This window comes from Musca autumnalis, unplaced genomic scaffold (assembly GCF_047663935.1).
Source record: "Musca autumnalis isolate F117 unplaced genomic scaffold, ASM4766393v1 scaffold_2, whole genome shotgun sequence".
Classification (NCBI taxonomy): Eukaryota; Metazoa; Arthropoda; class Insecta; order Diptera; family Muscidae; genus Musca; species Musca autumnalis.
In genome coordinates, this window is record NW_027411755.1 from 264,113,933 (window position 1) to 264,134,487 (window position 20,555).

The 20,555-nt window shown below is 36.0% G+C and overlaps 1 protein-coding gene across 1 annotated transcript in view; it reads left to right on the forward strand.

Moving 5' to 3' along the window:
• The window catches only part of LOC141391992 (uncharacterized), a 302,001-nt gene that overhangs the window by 4,087 nt on the left and 277,359 nt on the right, over positions 1-20,555 (forward strand). The window lies entirely within an intron of this gene.

Here is a 20,555-nt window from a genome sequence, read left to right on the forward strand (position 1 = left end):
GTCACAACGTATTATTTCCCGAATTTTTAAATTTTTAGCCACATTTTCCACGGAATTGGCATTTCGGATTCTCCATAAATATGAAACTTTTGCGCCAAAAGTTTTTAATATATGGAGATAAAGTCTCCAAACTTTTCCTCGTTCTCATTGGACACTTTAATTTTAATATAATTTAACATCTATTATTTTCTCTGTGGGCAGGAAATATTTTTTCGATAAATATTTTGTAAGGTCTTTATAGTGGTTTTAAAAAAAATTAAGAACTTTCCGAATCGTAATTGCGTTTTTTAAAATGAATATTTTATAAAGTATTTTTTGGTCATAGTTGTGGATTTTTAAAAAATATTTTTGAAGATTTTCGGGGACATAAGCGTGGGTTTTTTTTAAATTTATATTTTTTAAGAATTGTCTCAAAATATTGTTTAAAGATTGTCAGTGTCAGAAGAGTGGATTTTTTATAAAATATTATAAAATATATTTAATTTTTAATTTCAGAGCCATAAGCGTGGATTTAAAAAAAATAATAATAATATTCAGTACCATAATAGCGAATGTTTCAAAAAATAATTTTTAATAATTTTCAGTGCCATAGCAGCGAATTTTTTAAAAAATATTTTTTTAAAGATTTTCGTAATCGTGGATTTTTATTTTTTTTTTTTAATTTTCATAATCATGCATTTTTTTAACAAATATTTTTTTACGACTTATAAAACCGTGGATTTTTTAAAAAATATTTTTTACGATATTTAAAATCGTAGTTTAAAGAAAAATTACGATTTTCAGAATCGTGGATTAAAAAAAATATATTTTTTTTATCTATACGAGGGCGGTTCGGAAACTTCTTAGCCTATCAATGAAAGAGAATAGTTAGTTTTTCAAAAATATTTTTATTTTTTAATATAATCTCCTGAAACTTCAATACACTTAGTCCAACGCCTTTCTAGCAATTCTATCCCTTGATTAAAATAGTTTTCCTCAAGGTCTTCAAAATAGTGCTTTACAGCTGTAATTGCATCCTCATTTGAGGTAAAACGCTTGCCAGCAAGGAATATTTTTAGATTTGGGAACAAGTAAAAGTCACTGTGAGCTAAATCAGGAGAATAAGGTGAATAAGGTCAAGCAACTCGTACTTTAATTCGTTGATTTTAGCCATTGTTAAAACACTCTTGTGCGCTGGTGCGTTGTATTGATGAAAAATTATTTTATTGTGTTGTAAGCCAGGACGTTTTTTTTCGAATTTGTACATTTAATTGACCCAAAAGGTTGCAATAGTACTCTGAATTTATTGTTTTACCCTTTTGCAGATAGTCAATCAATAAAATACCTTTGAAGTCCCAAAAACCCGTTGCCATAACCTTACCAGCCGATTGAATTGTTTTTGCCTTCTTTGGGGCACTTTCTCCAGCTTCAGTCCATTGTTTGGATTGTTCTTTTATCCCTGGAGTATAGTGGTGGATCCATGTCTCATCAACAGTTTAAAACGACGCTTAAAATCCATTTTATTTCGCTTAAAACGATCCAAACAAGCTTGATAAATGTTCATTCTTTTGCGTTTTTTGATCGACTGTTAAGAAATGCGGCACCCATCTTGCAGAAAGCTTTTTCATCTGTAGTTCTTCATGCAAAATTAAATGGACTCGATCATTTGAGATGCCCATGATATTAGCAATTTAACGCACTTTTATTCGTCGATCATTTAATACCATATCATGCACTTTGGCTACAATTTCTGTTGTTGTTGCTGTTTTTGGACGTCCACTACGTGGTTCATCTTCAATGCTTGTACGACCACGTTTAAATTCAGCAACCCAATTTTTTACTGTTGCATATGAAGGAGCATATTCACCTAACACATTCACCATATCATTATGAATTTCTTGTCCCGATAAACCTTTTTTATGTAAATATTTAATGACAGCACGCATTTCTATATGAAGGAGTTGACAGATCGAAACAAAATTTAACATGTGTTCATAACAGAGATGGAAGTTTCTAAAACACTTATCTTTTTTCTGTTTATACCGCGCTTTTTGTGCTAGGCTAAGAAGTTTCCGAACTGCCCTCGTACATTGATGAAAGTCTCATTTCGCACAAACTGATGGTATATCTCTGTTGGAAAAGCCGGAACATACTTCTTTACTTGTTTAAAAGGGGCTTCCTTAATCATATTCAAATCTGTGTTTACAACTCTATTGGCATCGAAGGACCACAATAACCCTGCAACAAATTAAAATCACCATTGTATCTATTTACACGATTACACTCATTACTTGTATAATAGTAACATGTACAATTTTATATATCCCGCGAACTTCACCTTGCAAGACTTCATTATTTTCCTGGAATTACTCCCGTGATGTAACGTCCATGTGCTGAAGAACTAATTTTCTTCGGTGTATAAAAAACCCCACCAATGCAATGCACTTCCACATTTCGTTGGCACTGCCGTTGATGCTTTGACAATAAATTGCGTAGCTAGTAGTTTTTTTATTGGCATAATATGGTGGTGATGGCTATGCGACAGATCATCAGCTGGTCTATATAACCAGGCAGGCATTCATTCAGCCACTTACTCATTTGTCTTTCTGTGCATTCGTCATCGCTCACACAGAGTTCCAGATAGATACATTGTTCGTTCAACAGGAGAGATGGATGAATGCCGTGCTAAAGGTTGATGCGCATTTTGTTGTTGCTGTTGTTTAATTCATTGGTCGTTTGTTCGTTCGTTTTGTTCTAGGCATTTTATGTTCATTCGTTTTTTTATTGTTGTTGTCTGCTGCTTATGGCCTTTTCCATTGTTTTATTTTATTTTTTATACAATTTCACAAAGTTTTGTGGTCTATAGTAATTTGTTTAATCATTAATTCTTTTTTTCCAACAGGATTGAAAGTTCTTTTTTTATTGTGGTCTTTGTTCTTATTCATTTTATTGTTGTTTTTGGTTGCAAATACTATTAAATAATTTATGAAAGGGGTATCGTTTTGTTGTTGTTTCTGCTGCAGCAGTTGCTCAATGATATGACTGCATTAATTGAACGACACAATATGGGGGAGGGGGGGACACTAATTCAGAATATGAGCATTTCTTTGATCTAATGGCAAAAATTCTATATTTGTAATGGTTATAGACAATTGATCGGAAATTAATATGTTATCATAAATTCGAAATCAGGTTAAAGGAAATTACATAGACATTTTGTTTCCTCAATATATCTATTTTTCTGTTGGTAACCCTCACTTGCTTGAATGGCTGATTGGTTATAAAAATAAAACGAAACAAAAGAATTTGAAATAAGTTTATGATGACGTATCATAAACGTGAAATGCCTGTGGGTGCATTGACTTTTAATTGTTGTGGAATTTGGAATTGTATAACACACATTTTTGTCTAATTTCCTGTTATAAAACATTTTAACCATAACACCGTAGAGTCGTATTAGTAACATTAATTTTTATTAATGTTCAATAAGGGTTTATGATACCTTTCGAGAAGAAAGGTAAATAATTTTTGGTAAATAATTATCAAATAATCTCTAATGCGGTATTTATACCATAATTAGGTTATAAAATCTCTTAAATTGTGCGATAGGGGGCGTATTGATTTGGGGTGTCTGTGTGAAAGATTTTTCAAACATCCGAAAATACTTAGGGTGCTGATATAAGTTTCTTTCAAAAAATTGAAGATTAATGAAGACTAGTTATCATATTGGAAATAAATATAACTTAAAAATGAAATAAGATTTTTATAAAAAAAAATCTAGGAAGAAAATTAATTTGAGATATTTTGGACTAGTTCCCTATACATTATTGGGTCCTTCACCTCAGGGTTGTGGAGTCGGAAAATGTATTCGAACATTAGCAAATGTAGCTGGAGTCGGGGTCGTGACTGCGACACCAACTACACTTTAATATTTTTGGTATAATTTTTAAATTAAGGAATATTTTAATAGTTTTATCTGATAATATGTTGAAAACATCCCCATTGATGGATATTGAAACAGAACAAAATGTTCATCAAAATTTACCGTTTTTTAGATTGGGCATTGGGAGACATCGTAGTGCAGTGATAAGCACGTTCGCCTTCCACTCAGAAGACCTTCTCACAATCCCTGACCATCTAGTGGTACTCAGCAAACCTTTTACTGCAATTTTTATTTTTTCGGAGTTATGAGAAATTGTTCAGGAGTCGGAGTATAACCCAAAAAATGGTTCGACTCCGAAGTTCTTCATATAGTGCGATAGCACCTATAGATAAGCTTAACATTGTTAAAACTTTTCTGATAATGTTGTCTTGCCAGACTCGCATACCCATCTCCTTTTGTGACAATGCGCGCATTTCTCAGTAGTTAAGGAATGGATTTCTTACCTATGATTTTTAAATATTTTACCGCCTACTATTTTACTTAACCTTCATTAGATTGTAGTTCTATAAGTTTATATAATATTAGTGCAGTCTCCCCGTAAAATATTTTCTCGTTCTATCACTTCTATCCATTTGCATAACCACTAAACCCCGCAGAAACTTGTAAAAATATCGAATACACCCTTAATAACAGTGATAATCAGTATATTTAGATATTATTGCTGTTGTTAGAGTACATCTTGCCTAAAGCACAACAATGCGTAGGTACATGAACCACCTCCCCCGTTCTCCTCTTCCTAATACTTGTTTTCGGATGATGCTAACATCAAAAAGGCAGTCAGTTAGATATTGTACTCTGTTCACTCTGTCCAATCTTGAGACTTTAACCACATGTTTTGTTCAATAGTTAGGCTCAGCCAAATGCCATGATTGTAATGTCAGTTTCTTGGTCAGTCAGTTAGTAAGATGGCCAAGCTGAACACAATAACAAACGCTTGGCATAGTGACTGTCTTGTGTCTGTCTATGCATTGTCTATGTCTTGCAATGTCAGTTTATTACAAATCAGTTTTCAAACATCCATCTTTAGTTATGTTTTTGTTGTTGAATGTTATTGTTGTCTTTTTTGTCTAAAGTTAAGATTTTAACAGAGTTTGCCCTGGGGACAATGGAAGATATTATAGTGCAGTCTTCTCTGTTCAAGATAATGACATTATTGTTGCTTTAAGAAGAGTGTTCTAAAGTGTTGTTGCTCAATATAGACTCCCAAATGTATCCATCTTTTGCACAATTTCAAATACAAACACCAAGACTGGAGTTCTTAGGTGCGTTACGAAAACTTTTAAATTTAAGTCCCAAGACACAAACCACTCAGTTGGCAGAGCGTTAGCAGCACATTAACAGAGTTATTGCAAAATTTATTTTGCTACAAAGTGTCATTTTTGATCCTTTTTAGGCTGAATTGAGTAAATAAATTCGATTTGTAGCAAAATCAATTTTGCAATAGCTCAGTTTCTGCTAACGCTCTGCCAACTGAGTGGTTTGTGTCTTGGGACTTAAATTTAAAAGTTATCGTAACGCACCTATCATAATGCACGTATTTTTGATATAGCGGCGTTATGCCGGTTTCTGCAAATCAAATACCTTCGAAACAATTCCGTCTATTGTGCCAATATTTTTTAAATGTGTTGTACCATAAGAATACTCCCACTAGGAAGTGAAAAACATTTCATTGTGGTGCTCCCTAACATTTCCTGCACCTTGGTTACCTATGGAATTACTTCCTTGTCATTGTTTTTCATATGTATGTATGTACGTAAGTACGTTTGCCTGGCATTGTTACTATTATTGACTTAGAACAGCAAAATGTTACTGAACCCTTCTTGTCTGGTTCATACTATCCCATGCCAGCCCATCATCACATCACATGACAATTGTCAATTGTTTGTTGTTGTTGTCGATGAAGAAGGCAATGTTACATGCATCTATGGCATTTGTTGACTTTGATCTTGGAGCTGCTGCAGCAAGAAGGACTAAAACAATAAGACCCATTGAATATTAAAAAAAAACATTTCTCTAGCAAATAGCTTGTTTCTTACATTTTAATGGCGCCACCAAGGAAGGCGGAATGGCTAAGAGAAATGACAACAACAACAAAAGATGCCAAAGAAGGGATCAACGGAAGTCTTGTTGTGTTTCTTTATAGTTTTTAATAATAGGAGCTACTCAAGCTGCTGCTGATGCCATGCCACGGACATGGTGACAAACCTCCAATAAAGTAAATGGAAAGGTAAAGCCAAGCTAGCATCACTCGATTCGATACGGGGAGGTAAAGCCACTTGCTATAATGTAGGAAAGAAAAAAGTAAACATGTATGGTGGCGCCACAGCCTCATATCTCTCTCCATTAACGATCCATATCACTTGGCAAAATAATAACAATTAAGTCATTGATCTATCGTACGTATGGTGGTGGTGGCCAGTCATCACTGAGCCACCATTCAAATGGAGCCAACGCCAGCAGGATGACGAAATGACGAGGATGACAGTGTATCAATTGTATCTGTTGTGTTGTTTATTGAAACAGGCTTGGCACTTTCCTGGCTGATCGATTGGACCTGTGGTAATTACTGGTGTAAATTAATTATAAATCATTTGTTTTCCAAAGTTTCCAACATTGTGCAAATCAATTTCAGTTTTTGTTTTCGAGGATTAAAAACGGCAGGGCAGGAGGGGTTATATTGATTTTGAAACCATAAAATCTAGTTTGTCTCGTGCTAAAGTGTTATAATGATTTTTTATTGGAGTGAATTATTTCAGTCAATAATTGTTATGGAAATTTATTGAAACCTCAATTCGAAAGGATGGAAAAAATTATTTAACATAATTTTAAGGCGTTGTGTCAACCATGTGATACCCTATAGCTGTGCTAATATGAAGAATAATATGAAATGATAGCTACGAATAGGCTTGGGCCGCTTTGGAAAAGATTTGGTCGGAGTGAGATTTGTCAGGTCCAAAACTAGTAGTCGCTTGTTTCCAGGTTTTATAGTTTTCGAACTATGGACTCACTCAAGAAGTCCCAAAATGTTCGATATAGGAAATTGATTTCGGATATGGACCTCACATATTTTGAGACCTTCATGAAATGCCTTTCATTCCCGGGTAGCCGCTTCTTCCCAGGTTTAATAGCCCGAAAATAGTCCCGAAATTGTCCATATCGGAAATTGATTTCGGATATGGACCTTCGACATTTGAGACCTGCTTAAGGTGCCTTTCCTTCCCCCCATCGCCGCTTGTTCCCAGGTTTCATATTTTTCGAACGGTGGGTCCAACAGTTCGTGGGTATAATTTTAAGAAGTCCCAACATTTTCGATTTATTGGAAATTGATCTCGGATACGGACCTTACACATTTTGAGACCTACTTGCGGTACCTTTCATTCCCGAGTAGCCGCTTGTTCCCAGGTTTTATAATTTTCAAACTGTGGACTCACTCAAGAAGTCCCAACATTTTCTATGTAGGAAATTGATTTCGGATGTGGACCTTAAACATTTTGAGACCAATTTTTGAGGAAGCTTTCATTCCCCCTATTGCCGCATGTTCCCAGGTTTTATAGTTTTCGAACTGTGGGTCCAAGGGTATAATTCCCAGAATTCCAAAATGTTCGATATCAGAAATGGGTTTCGGATATGCACCTTACATATTTCGATACCTACTTTCATTTCCCGGTAGCGGTAACATATGGTAAGCGAATACCCGAGCCATACTTTCATCAAGTAATTGAGCAAATTACTGATTTTCAGTGCCAAGCTTTCGTGTCTCATCAGACCGTGCTTCCCTATTTCTGTTCGGATTCGGTTTTAGGAAATTTGTAGCATGTCTAAATGTGTGGATAACGTCACTTGCTGCCATCAAACGAAAGTGTTTACGAGCTCTCAATTAAATTTCAAAATAAAGACTTGCCGCCACCACAGCCAACACAAAAGGCAGTGAGTGCTTTTTTCTATTCATTGGCCATTAACGGAACAAAATTCACTTTTAAGAATTGCATCATCCGAATTTAGTGCAAAATTCAAGTGAAATAAAGATCATTGTCCCCACCCCACACAAGAAGAAGAACAACAACCAAACGACATGGACAGTCAAAGGAAATTCAGACACCAAAAATTGGAACACAAGGCAATTCCATTGCTACTCACTCGAATAATCTTTGCTATAAAACTCATTACATATAAATGATTTTTTTATTTTCAGCTCTCAAAGTTGTTGTTATTATTATTGCTTTTTCTTAATTCCGAAACATTTCGTCGTTTGGATTTTTGTTGAATATGTATTTTTTCGTATTTTTTTCATTCCTTCTATCGTTGACCCATTTTTAGTGTAATTTCGTTCTTTCGCTTCAACTACTGCAACTTCTGTTTGGGTATTTTCATGTCGCGATCATTGTCGGATGTGTTTTGTGGTTGTTGTTCCTTCCCAAAAAAATAACAAATCGAAGTAATTTTTACGCATTTTATGTTCTTTAAATTGTTTTTAATTAAAAAGAAATCGGGTGCTGCATTGCACTCCAGGGAATGATGAGCTTTGTTTTTTCTTCTGTTTTGTTTTATTGATGAACAAATATTATTATTTTGGCTCAATCAAGCGTAACTAATGTAACAGTGGGGCAGGCATTACTTCGACTCCTCTAATTAATCCGCCCATGCTTAATGGCGTTGGTGTTTTGGCGTTTTTAAAGCCATAAATATTTTATTACCAAATCAATCTCTTCCATTAGTTGATTATGTAATTAACTTATTGTTGTTTCCCATTTCCCACCTTTTAGAATAGAGATATTCCATAAACTGAAATATGTTTGTTCGTTATTAATCCCCATAAAAATCCCCCATATTTGCCCCCTCCTCACCCTATTTTGAAAAGGGTTTGGCTTTTGGGAGTTAAGCAATTTGCTTTCGTAGACTTAATTTTGTAACCCACAATAAAAAACCCCCAACACTCAAAGGTTGACCCAAAAAAACATGGAAAGAAGAAAAAAATAGCTTGCCGTTTCGTCGTCTACTGTTGCGTGTCATTTCCCCCAAGAATTTGCTTTGCTTAATGAGCAACGCTCTTTTCATACTAAATGATGTTCAACGAATGAATGAATCCACACCGAACTAAATGACAAAGTGACAATTCCGACAGTTCGAAGGTCATTGGAAGTGCTCAAGTGTTGTTTCGGCATAAATAGAGTAGTCGTCGGTATTTTATTCTTTTATTTGTGTGCCTTCAATCAGCTAAGTGACAGTTTTTTCTTAGCTTTGTCCATTAAATATGAGGTTATTACTATTACAATCATTAAATATGCATTATGTTATAATAAAAGCTTACAATGCTTAATTTGTCGATTTGTAGATAATAAAATTGTCGTTAAGATAACTTTGCTGAGCTGTGACTTTTGTGTTTTGGTGGCACCAACTATGTGAAACATACTCCTAACTTAACTCATGCCAATTACTATAGTAATACAATGATATTTCAAGATTTAACCTATAACATTTCGTCAGGCAGTTGATTATAATTCACTCGTCGCTTATATGTTTACTTTGGGGGCAGTTTTCTCATTTAGATTACAACATTTAAGGTATTCTCCGCTCCCAGGTCAAAAAAGTGTCTCATCAGAATAATGGTTTAAAACCCAAAATATGTTAAAACCAAGTCCGTTGCAGTTAACATGAAGTTGATCTAGTTTTGTTTATTCATTATTACATGATAATATTACTCTATATTAATTATGGACTATATCGGACAAATCCGTTGAGAACCATCCTTACAAAAATGTATTTGAATCAGATTTACAACAACAACTGCTGTATAGAATATACTACAATCAAACAATTATCGCTTAGTCACTGTTTCCCATGTTTATTTTGCTATTGATGTTGATAATTCAAGTTTAGCTTAATTATTCTTCAACATTGTCACGTCATTCATTATTACACTCGTATTTATTATCTCTGCCCCATTTATTGTTTACATTCATACGTCTGTTTACGTGTGTATTTGCGAATCGATTGCCAATTTAGAGCGAGCTAGTAAAAATACGGGAGAGTAGCAGGTGGGTGAGTGAGTTGTAAATCATACCTCGAACTAAACCCGTGCTTGGTAAAGTCGTGTGTGAATTTCTAAAGCATTGTGGATTTGTCATCTAAACGAATCTGGGTTTAATTTGGTTCAACTCGTATGGGGAAATAAAACATGAACTAATTCCGGAACAATGTGTTCCCACAAACATCCCCGTAGAGGCAATCGAGTCTTTTCGCATATCAATGAGTGCACCCCTATACATATTAGCTCAATGTTATGAGAACTACTTTTCTTTTTTCTGCTTTAAAACTCTGTTTCGATCTTGACCGTCCACAAGATTGTGATAGGGAGTCTCGGGGCCACAACACCAACACATAATCGATATCTTCTTTTGCTGCTGAACCGTTTTAATCTTCGCCTCCTCATGAATATATTTTAGTGGTGCCATAAACAATCACACTGTTGTTGTCCTCAGCTCGACTGTATTGTTTTTTAGTTTTAGTATTCTTCCACTGCTTAGCTATAATGTGGGGCAGCATATCACACCATAGACCGACCTATTGTAGCACCTGCTTTGCTTTCGTAGACACAGTGCAACACACTGGCAGACATGCTAACATGACCACTCGTTGCCACGACAAGAGCTTCCTACGCCCAACATCAGATTCTTCTGTGGCACACCATACAGGTGCACCATATGTTGCACAGGCAACAAATGGTGCTCGCGGAACGTCTGCTCAAACCCCAGTCGGTCCGCAAGACTCTTCTAACCATACCAGCTACAGCTGTTAACTTGTCCTTCAAACGATCAAAGTACGGCAGGAAGTTCATTCTCTCGACCATCGTTATCCCAAGGTACTTGACCTGCTTGACATATCGTATGTCGTGGTCAACAAATCGAACGTGGGGAGGTCGACTGTGCGCTAATCTGCCTTTCAGCAGCATTAGCTCAGTCTTCTCCTTAGACACCTCGACACCCACTCGGTCACCCCAGACCCCCACGATGCCCATGGCTTCCTCAGCACGACGTTCCCGTTCGACACGAGTCTCACCTTCGATCATGATGAGGAGATCATCGGCATACGCACAGATCATGAAAGTGGTCGCTAACTTCCGCAGCAGAGAATCCATCATGAGGTTCCAAATAAATAGACCACAGACCCCTGAGGGCAGTTTCGCTCCACATCTATCCAGTCGTATTGGCTCCCACGACACAAGCCCTTCGTCCACTGAAATAACTTGACCAGAGAACAAACTCCCGACACCTGATCTCAGACAGCTTAGCGAGCACGCTATCCCACGAAAGGAAGTCAACAAATATGCTCAGACTGTTCTGCACATGCTGAACTCGACAAAGCCGAACTGATGCGGTATAGGATTCACGCCGCGGCAGGCTTGCCACCATAATCCTCTCCAGCACTTTTCCAAGCACTGGGAGAAGGCTTATGTCCCGATACGAGCGAGGAGTACCGACTTGAGGAGTACCACGACGCGAGCTTCCTTCCACGCACGCGGGAAGTACCCCTGCTTAATGCAACCACCAAGAACGGACTCAATATACTCAGGCATGAACTTCCAGATGGCTTTATACATCCTCCCGGTCATACCGGAATCGGATGTCGGATGACCTACTATCGGAGTAAACGATAGGAAGTCGGTCTGTGCGAGGAGAAATGGCGATTTCTGATAATGTAATTTTACCTGGCACCATTTTCCACGAGAACCGCGATGAATATACTGCATGACCGGTACAGCAAGTCGTGACTTAATTATAGTACTTAATTTTTTTTCGCCGAAAACTTTTGTTACTGTTGTGTGTATTTCCGATGTGAAATATAATTTATAACACCCATATTAGTGCCTAACGTATGTTTATATGATATGTCGATGTTTCATCTTACAGTATACTTCGTTAATTCAAATAAAATAACTTTGAGTGATCAATTTTCTAGTGAATACTGTTCGGTCGGCCTAAACACCACAACGTTGATTCCATAATTGTGTCAAATTTTAGTTTCTGCTTCTCATAAAAATATACATGATTCGTCTACCTAATTATTAAGTATGTCTAAAACATCGCATTATTTAATCGCAAGATTCAGTTTCCAGGGTTTCTATGAAAGCGGTGGCGCCCAACTTCACATATTCCCATCAAACTTTAAACATCAGTTTGACAGTAAATTATCACCTAACTCTTTAATATTTTATAATTCAATTTACTCCAAAATTTGCATTTTAAATTTCGAAATTTCAAATGGCATGCCAAAACCCAGGCTTTTATATCGCAATAGACAGACACTTCCGATATAAACTGGGTACAAGACGAAGTTATGAAATTGTATCTTCTTCAGAAACAAATAAAATTACATCCGCTACCAAACGACGTCATCATTTTGAACATCTTGTGGAATACTCATCCAAAACATTACATAATATGCCGCAGATACCCATATCAGACAGCCTGTCTGCCTGTCTGCTTCACTGTCCATCAAAAGAAATATGAAGCGTTAAAAACAGAAAAAATACCGCTAAATACTGGCGATATAAAACAATTATTTAATAACCCCTGAAACAGAAATTATTAAATAAATTCCATCATAAAATTATAAATTTGTAAAAAACGCTAATAGGTCTGGCATGGCCCCCAATTTCAAGCTGGAATATTTTTAATTCAATATTTTTGTGGCAAGTTAATGATGATGATGGTGGCTATAATGATGATGACGTTGATGGTGGTGGCATTCGTGGCAGTGTCAGTGTTGTCGAAGTGAGGTTGATGATTATAATGGCTCAGTTTCAATGCTTTTCGTATCTCTCTCACTTCGTGATGTAAATGAGGTACTTAAGCTGCACGCCTTTGCCAGTTGTCCGTCAAGCGTCCTTCACCCATGGGTTTGAGTTAATTTTTCGTTATACCAGTTTGCTGGCTGGCTCTTTTGTTTTTGTTATTGTTCATGATTGTTAATATAACACACAAATGCGAAATTAATTTGCGTGTGGTATCTTGGTTTTAACGCTTAGCTGGGTTATTTGACTGGTCCGATGCCTTTTTGCAGTAGCGGGGCAGGCATGTTAGGTGTCAGAGATCCGCAAAATGCATATAAAAGGCACACTCTCATGCCTTTTCCTAAAAGCGAATAGTGCAGTGCCTTGCACATAAAAAATATGATTGTGCCAAAAGCAGATTCACCCCAAAAAAAGATTCACTGCTTTAGTGCGTGCTTGCTTGCTTTTACATTTGTATTCACACGATTCGCAAATGCAGTATGCACAGTACTGCATACCACCACACAGTATTGTATCATCTTCTGTTTTAATAAATGAATACATTTGCCAAATTTCGCTTTTTCTTTGAGTTTCTTTAATAATACGATAAACAACAATATTCATATTTGTTTTTATTGTCTCAACATTCATTTTTTTATGTTTATTATCATGTAAAGTTGAACAGAAATATATACTGCTTTTTGTAATGGAACGTGCTGTTCCGAAGGCAGCGTGCAAAAAAAAGACAACGAGCTCTTTTAGTGTGTTGTGTGTGTGGCATTGGCACACTCTCATGAAAGAAAATGCAAAGCAAGCATTAGCATTAAACAGAGATGGCAATAGCAAGCAATGAAAAAGGCACGAAATAGCGAATATGCATTAAAAGCGAGTGGCATTTTGCGGACCTCTGTTAGGTGTTGCTACAAGTTGCCGACCGGGTGGCAAACGCCAAGTCAAGCAAATCCATCTACACACAATTTAACCGCTAAACTTAGATGCTGTTGATGGCTAGCTGCTGCCATTGTTATTATTGTAAAGCTCGGCCCCTGTTGATGGAGCTGCTGCTGATGTTGACGACTACGATGCCGTTGCAGATTGTTGCCTCTTAACTTATTTTCTTAGTTAATCTATTCCAACGTTTTGTTGAATTCGTAATTATTATTGTTGTTGTGTTTGTAGCTGTTGAATAAAATGTAAACTTTGCTGAATGATGGGTTAGCTAACTTTTAATGCTGTTGTTTCCTCTGTTAAACTAACAAAAAAAAGAAAAAAAAAACACACACAAAAAAGAAACGAAATTAACTTTAAAACAACAACATTTTCTACAAATATACATACACTTTTGTATTCTCCCTCACTTCGCATACACCACGTTTATTTATCTGAGAACACTTTATTTGTGAAGCAAATGAATTTTAAGTTTATTGTTGCTTTTGCAACGCTGCTTTATGTTTATTATCGTTGATGATGAGTGAATTGAAGAAAGTAAAATATTTTGTCGATTAAATTGGAATATGCTAAAGAATTGATATTTCCAAAAACTATGTAACGATAGAAGTGATAATCAATACCCAAAACCAAAACAAAATTGTTCCACACCCAAGGTACTACTAGGGTAATTTGAATGCCAGAAAATGAATTTCAAATATCTTTGATCCAAATGTCGAGACTTCGGCTTCATATGAGTCCATTGTGAAACTTTCGACAACGGAAAGCGGTCTCATAACATGACAGTTAAATGCATCAGATTCAGACATATATAAAGGTATCCATCTGATTGTCTCCCTGAAAAGTTATACGAAACCGAATTGTTACCACTGCGGTAGGCGAATGTACTATTTAACATCCGATCTGATGGATGTTGGAAAGCTGCAATCCCAATAAATATCATCATCTTACTCCGCTTAACTTACATAAATGATTCAGGAAGGCAATCATCTTTCCTATAATGCGTCAGTCCATGGAAACGGACCAAAATCTGCACTAGAGATCCAGATTCCACGTCAAAGGACCAATGGTAAAACAAGATGTGCTCTTCTGCAACCGAAAAGAAGAGTTTGACATATAGAATAAGGAAATCTGGTAACAGATACAGATAGCGCACTGATGTTATGGAAAGCCCAAAAATGGAATTGCATTTATAACGCTCAGCCAAGACTGCACTAAGTGGAGTAAATAATAATAATAAAGTAGGATCAGATGAGTTAGGATGTTATACATGATATAACCTAAGCAACATACGCCTCCGGGTCTTCGAGGTTTCGGACACACATACAGTCTGGAATTCACATCCTGCTGGAGAAGCTTATACAAAATACGAGTAGAAATGATGCACTATACGCAAAATAGCATATGTTAATAAGTTTGTCATCATACTTAGGTGACTATTTACTTCACTGACGATTTTAAGTCGCAGTCTGAATAACAACTCATTTGCGGAAGCGGAATTAGATTTTCCTTTCCGATTCAGTCCGATCTTTCGCAAATGGCCTATTGTGGATCTCAACTCTAACAGAGGTTTCAGACCTTGTATACGTCCATTCCAAAAGCATATCATCAATAGTTCTTGCGAAATTACACAATCACTAAAGATATACCCTCAGCATGTGTGAATTGAAGCTTTAATCTATAGAAATATCGAATACCGGCTACTCAACAAAAATCCTTTTCGTAAAAAAAAATTTATTTAGGTTTCCAGAATTTTGTAGCTCTTTTTGGAGTCACCAATTTGGATTTGGATTAAAGCTCAAAAGTGTTGAGAAGGAGGTACCTGAAGAAATGTAAAGGTAACTGAAGGAATCTTAAATAAAAAAAATCCAAAGAGTACTCAAACAGACTTTAAACTGCACTTAAAGAAAAATTGTGAAATTGTGAATAATGTGGTACCCTAAGAAATAGACCGATATGACCCATTTTCGAAACTAAAGTAACTATGGAAAAAATATTATGAGATCCGAAGTTTGGACCGATTCGGTTGATCCGTTTCAAAGATACCGCACGTACCATTCTAGCAAAACCAATATTTTAACTTTTGTGAGGAAGGTACCAGAAGGGGTGAACCGATAAGAAGCATCTCCAAACGTTATGTAAGATTCGCTAAAATGTTACGATATCAAATTTGGATCAACGCAGTATCCTGTTCGAATGTTGTTCTGCGCATCAGCCACTACACATTGTGGCCATGGCGATTTTTAAAGCGTTCGTTCCATTTTCTCGGGAAGTATGGATTTGCCACTGAAAAAACTTGAACTGCGGTAAAAGTGACCCCGAGAACAATCTGTTAAAAAACAAAATGATTCGTGAGCAGGTCTTTAACTGCACTTTTCCGAAATTTTGAACCAAATCGGTTGATCCGTTCGAGTTAACGTGCGCACCAGCTAGACAAACAGACATGGTTAAACTAACTCCAAATTATCTGAAACAGATTTCGCACAAACATACGTTATATAATTAATATAACAATAATATTCTAGTAGCATAGCAAAGCGTCAAAAATTACCTTATATCCCTAGATGTAGTTGTATGTTTTCTGAATTTGTATTAGAGTTTTTCAATAGGTAAATAAAAAACGTCTATTATTCGTATTTCTTTATTTTAACCTGGTTAACTCGTAATCTCGCTAAATTGTAATCCTCGACAATTCGTAAATCGTAATCCTTGATAATGATAAAAGTTACCTGGTCCCTTCAATTACGAATGAGCGCGATTCTACTGTATTTATAATAAAAGGATTCAGGAAGAATGTATGTGGTTTTTCCGACTAATAACCAATGTGGGGATAGTGGCTTTGCATAGGCAGGGTAGCTCTGAAGTAAGCGAGAGAAAAGCTTCATGTTTTGCTGATTTAAAACTTGCTATGTAAATTCGTATCTGATACCTCCTTCCTCTTTCATAGAGGAAAACTTCTTTAAAATTCCACTTCAAAACCATTTTGAAGTAGCAAAAATGTTGTTAACAAATTGTCTAAATCGAGTGGCTAATTTTTTATTGAAGAACATTCTACACCCAAAATCCGTCATGACATTGAAAAATGAGGCATTTTAAGAACACACGGTGAGGTCTCAAGTGGACTCTAGGCTCTTAAGACTAAATCTTCGTAGCTGTTAAGAGGTGTGGTGTGGGTAGGGTGTATCTAAAAATTCGAACGTACCGAATTTATAATTAGGTATGTTATGTGTTTACTTTGCTTGTCTTCTATGGATAAACTACAACAACAGCAAGAAAAACAATAGCAAATTACAGCAACAACAATCCGGCATAAGCATTGGCTTGGGAGGCATCAGCAACATCAGATACTAGCCAACAAGCAATTCATAATTTACAAGTTTACAAGTGTTGTTCCACTTTTAAGAGAGCGTTTTTTTGTTTGGTTTTTCTAGTGAGTGGAATGTTGGTGCTTCTGCTTTGGTTTGTGTGGCTGATGTTGTAGTTGTTTTTGGTTGCTTTATAATGTCGGTGTCCCTCTTGGCCATTACAAAGCAATTTGCTGAGGTTAATTCACTGTAAATTTTGATTTAATTAAAAAATAAAATTCAACATTAAACCGGATGGATTTAATATAAGCAGTTAGAGAGAGCAGCAAGTCATCCACAGGCTTGCCAAGAAGAAGTCTTTTTAGATAATTTTGACATTTACAAAGTGCTACCACCTCCACAAATAGATAAAAAGTAGGCCCACTAGAAATTCTTTAGAAATTAGTTTTCAATTATTTCATTAAGATGATCATCCCATCTGATGCTGCTGTTGCATGCATTTGTCCTAAAATCCCGGCCGACAAATACTTCGTGTTCAGTCATTGAGCATTCATTTATCGTCGTCATATCTCAGCGGATTCCATGGAAAATCTCACGCTTCATGTGTTGGAATTTGCATAGAGCTGCAAGATGGCAACAACTTCTTTTTGATTTTTTTCATTCCTAGATAGAATGCAGTTGCTAGTTTTTTTGCCATGTTGCTGGCAACCATTATCATCGTGGCGGTGGTGGTGCCACATATGTTTGCAACAAATATAATTTACTGCACGCATTATTGCAGTAACAACAACAGTTGAAGTGCGTTGTATTTATGCGAATTAAGCATCACTGCAGCCAGAGCTACAAACCATTTATTGGCAATGTCGGGCGTACAACAAATGGCCAAATGTGTAGCTGTCGTTCGTTCCTGTTGCTTGATTGTCCATTAGTATGTTGGCAATTGTTTCCAATAATGGCCTATGTCCGTTTAACATCAAATCGGGGAGCAAACAAAATAAACATTAAATTAATAATTTCTGTTTTGCTTCTAGGATTATTATTGTTCTTGTTGTTTGCAAATGAATTTAGATTTGTTAATTTGCCGTAGCTTATAAAAAGAACAAACATATGTACATTTGTATTTTATATACGCGCTCGATGGGAAGGTTTCCCACAAAACCACACTTTTAACCAGAGCATGCCGCGAAAATTAGTAGTTATTTTATAGCCAATAAAAGTCGACGAATGAGGTAATTTGTCATCTCCGAAAATTTTAGTGCCACCGTGGTGCAATGGTATGCACACCCGCCTTGCACACATAAGGTCGTGGGTTCGATTCCCCGGCCAGGCAACATCAAAACAATTTTCAACGGTGGCAAAATACCCCTCAGTAATGTTGGCGACATTTCCTGAGTATTTCAGCCATGTAAAACTTCTCTACAAAAGTGGTGTCTTAGACACGCCGTTCGGACTCGGCGATAAACTGTAGGTCCCATATCATTGAGCTAATATGAATCGGGGTGCACTCATTGATATGAGAGAAGTCTCCCTTGTCCCGTATGGGATGTGTGTGGAACAATTATATATAAAATTTTAGGGCATTAAGGGGTTACCTTATCACTTAAAAAAATCGAAAAAAAATGTTATTGACTTATTTGGAAGTACAGGTAACATAGAGTATGCCGCAAAAAAATTAAAGTTGAACGGAGCAAAATTTGGTGAAATATGACTGTTCATAATTAAGAGGCGTTGTACTTTGTGTGCAACTTAAAACGCGCCTTTTCTCGAAATTCCCTTTTTGAAGTCGGTGCCAACCATAGCTCGAAAACGTATGTTTTGGTGAGCTTGTTATATACATAAAAATCTTGTCTTTAAGCGAGACAGATATTTTTTAATTTTTGCCCGATATTGTTAAAATCGAAATTTTAATTTTATCACTTCAAAATTTTTGTTAAAACAGAGTACAGTCGGACCTCGATTATCCGTGATGGTCGGGACCGGAGGCATTACGGATAATCGATTTTCCCGGATAATGGAGGCAATTCTTTTATGCAGTTTTTGAACATATTTTTAAGTAAAAATGGCATAATATTGTACAATAATATGAAAATCTGCCATTTTTATTAAATTTGTTGCGGTAATCCACCAAATTTTAGAAGGATACATAACATCATCACCATCTGATTCATCTGAATTGACTTTGTCCCATGGTTTTTGCGATACCATAAATACACAAATTGTGTAATATGGGAGAATTTCCAGTTTTCGTTTGTTTGTCTATTGTTTTCTTAATCAAATTAATTGGAAAGTGTGTTTTTACTCCCGGATAATGAAGTTTATAACGAAAAATAGAAGAAATGGAAAAAGTCCAACATTTCATTTCTATCACGGATAATGGAGGTTCCCGGATAATCGATTCACGGATAATCGAGGTTCAACTGTATTTAAAATTCTGTTTTGCTTAAAGACAAGATTATTAGGTTCACAAAAATATATGTAAACCGATCCATTCGTTTTCGAGTTATCGTTGGCACAAAAAAGGGTTTCGCTGGTAGCCATTCACCACAAAACTATGCAATACTTTTCATCAAAAAAAAAAAAAAAAAAAAAAAAACTCCGAATATAGTTTAAGATGTGCTCTTTCAGTTGAAAAAAATCTACATAACATATTAATATTTTCTTTGAAAAATAAGTTTAAGTTTAAAATAAGGACCTTCATTTTCTCACGGGGGCTCTCAGTTGCCACACGCATCGAACCAAAACAAAGGATTTTCACAGTTGAAGATCATCAGGCATATCATTTTTTACGGCTGACATAGTCAAATTGTATTAAGGGAATGTAATCGAAGTCAAAAGTCGAATTTTCGATTTTTCGACTTTTTGATTTACGTACACATAAAAAGTCAAATTTCCGGTTTTATCTTACTAAAATCTATTATAACGATTATTAAAATTTGTAAAAAAATCGTGTGTTGGAAAATCGATAGTCTACCATGAATTTCTCTTTCGTCTTTTCGAATTTCTCTATAACCAAAAGCCTATTTCGATTTTTAAACTACTTAAAATAAAAATCGACTAATCGATTAAACAAAAGTCGACGTAACTATCCCTACATTGGATATCGCACATTTTCAACAAAAGGGTAGTAACTCAAAATTTCTTATTTTCAGTAGAGACAAAAAACTGTTGATACAGACATGAAGAGTGGAATAACGGTATTTTTTACGAAAGAATAGGCAAAATAATAAGATATATTTTCTGTTGGTGGAGTTGAGCATTATGTATCGTTTTTTAATAAAAAGTGGACACTTCAACATTTTGAGTTACTACCCTTTTGTTGAACAGGTGCGATATCTATTTTTTACACCCTCAGCCTTTAGGCTAAATGGGGTATTAACACATTCATACGACCAAAATGTGCCTCGTCGAAATAATGGGTTTAGACCACAAGTCTGGTTCAGACCAATTGTAGTCGATTTAGCCATGTCCGTCCGTCTGTCTGCCTGGAGCAGACGATAACTCCTGAACGGATCAACCGATTCCGTCCAAAATTTAAATTAAAATTTAAAAATATTAATTCAGTATTCTACGGTTCTTGGTCCTGATAGTCCCTCTTAAGAATATTCTACAA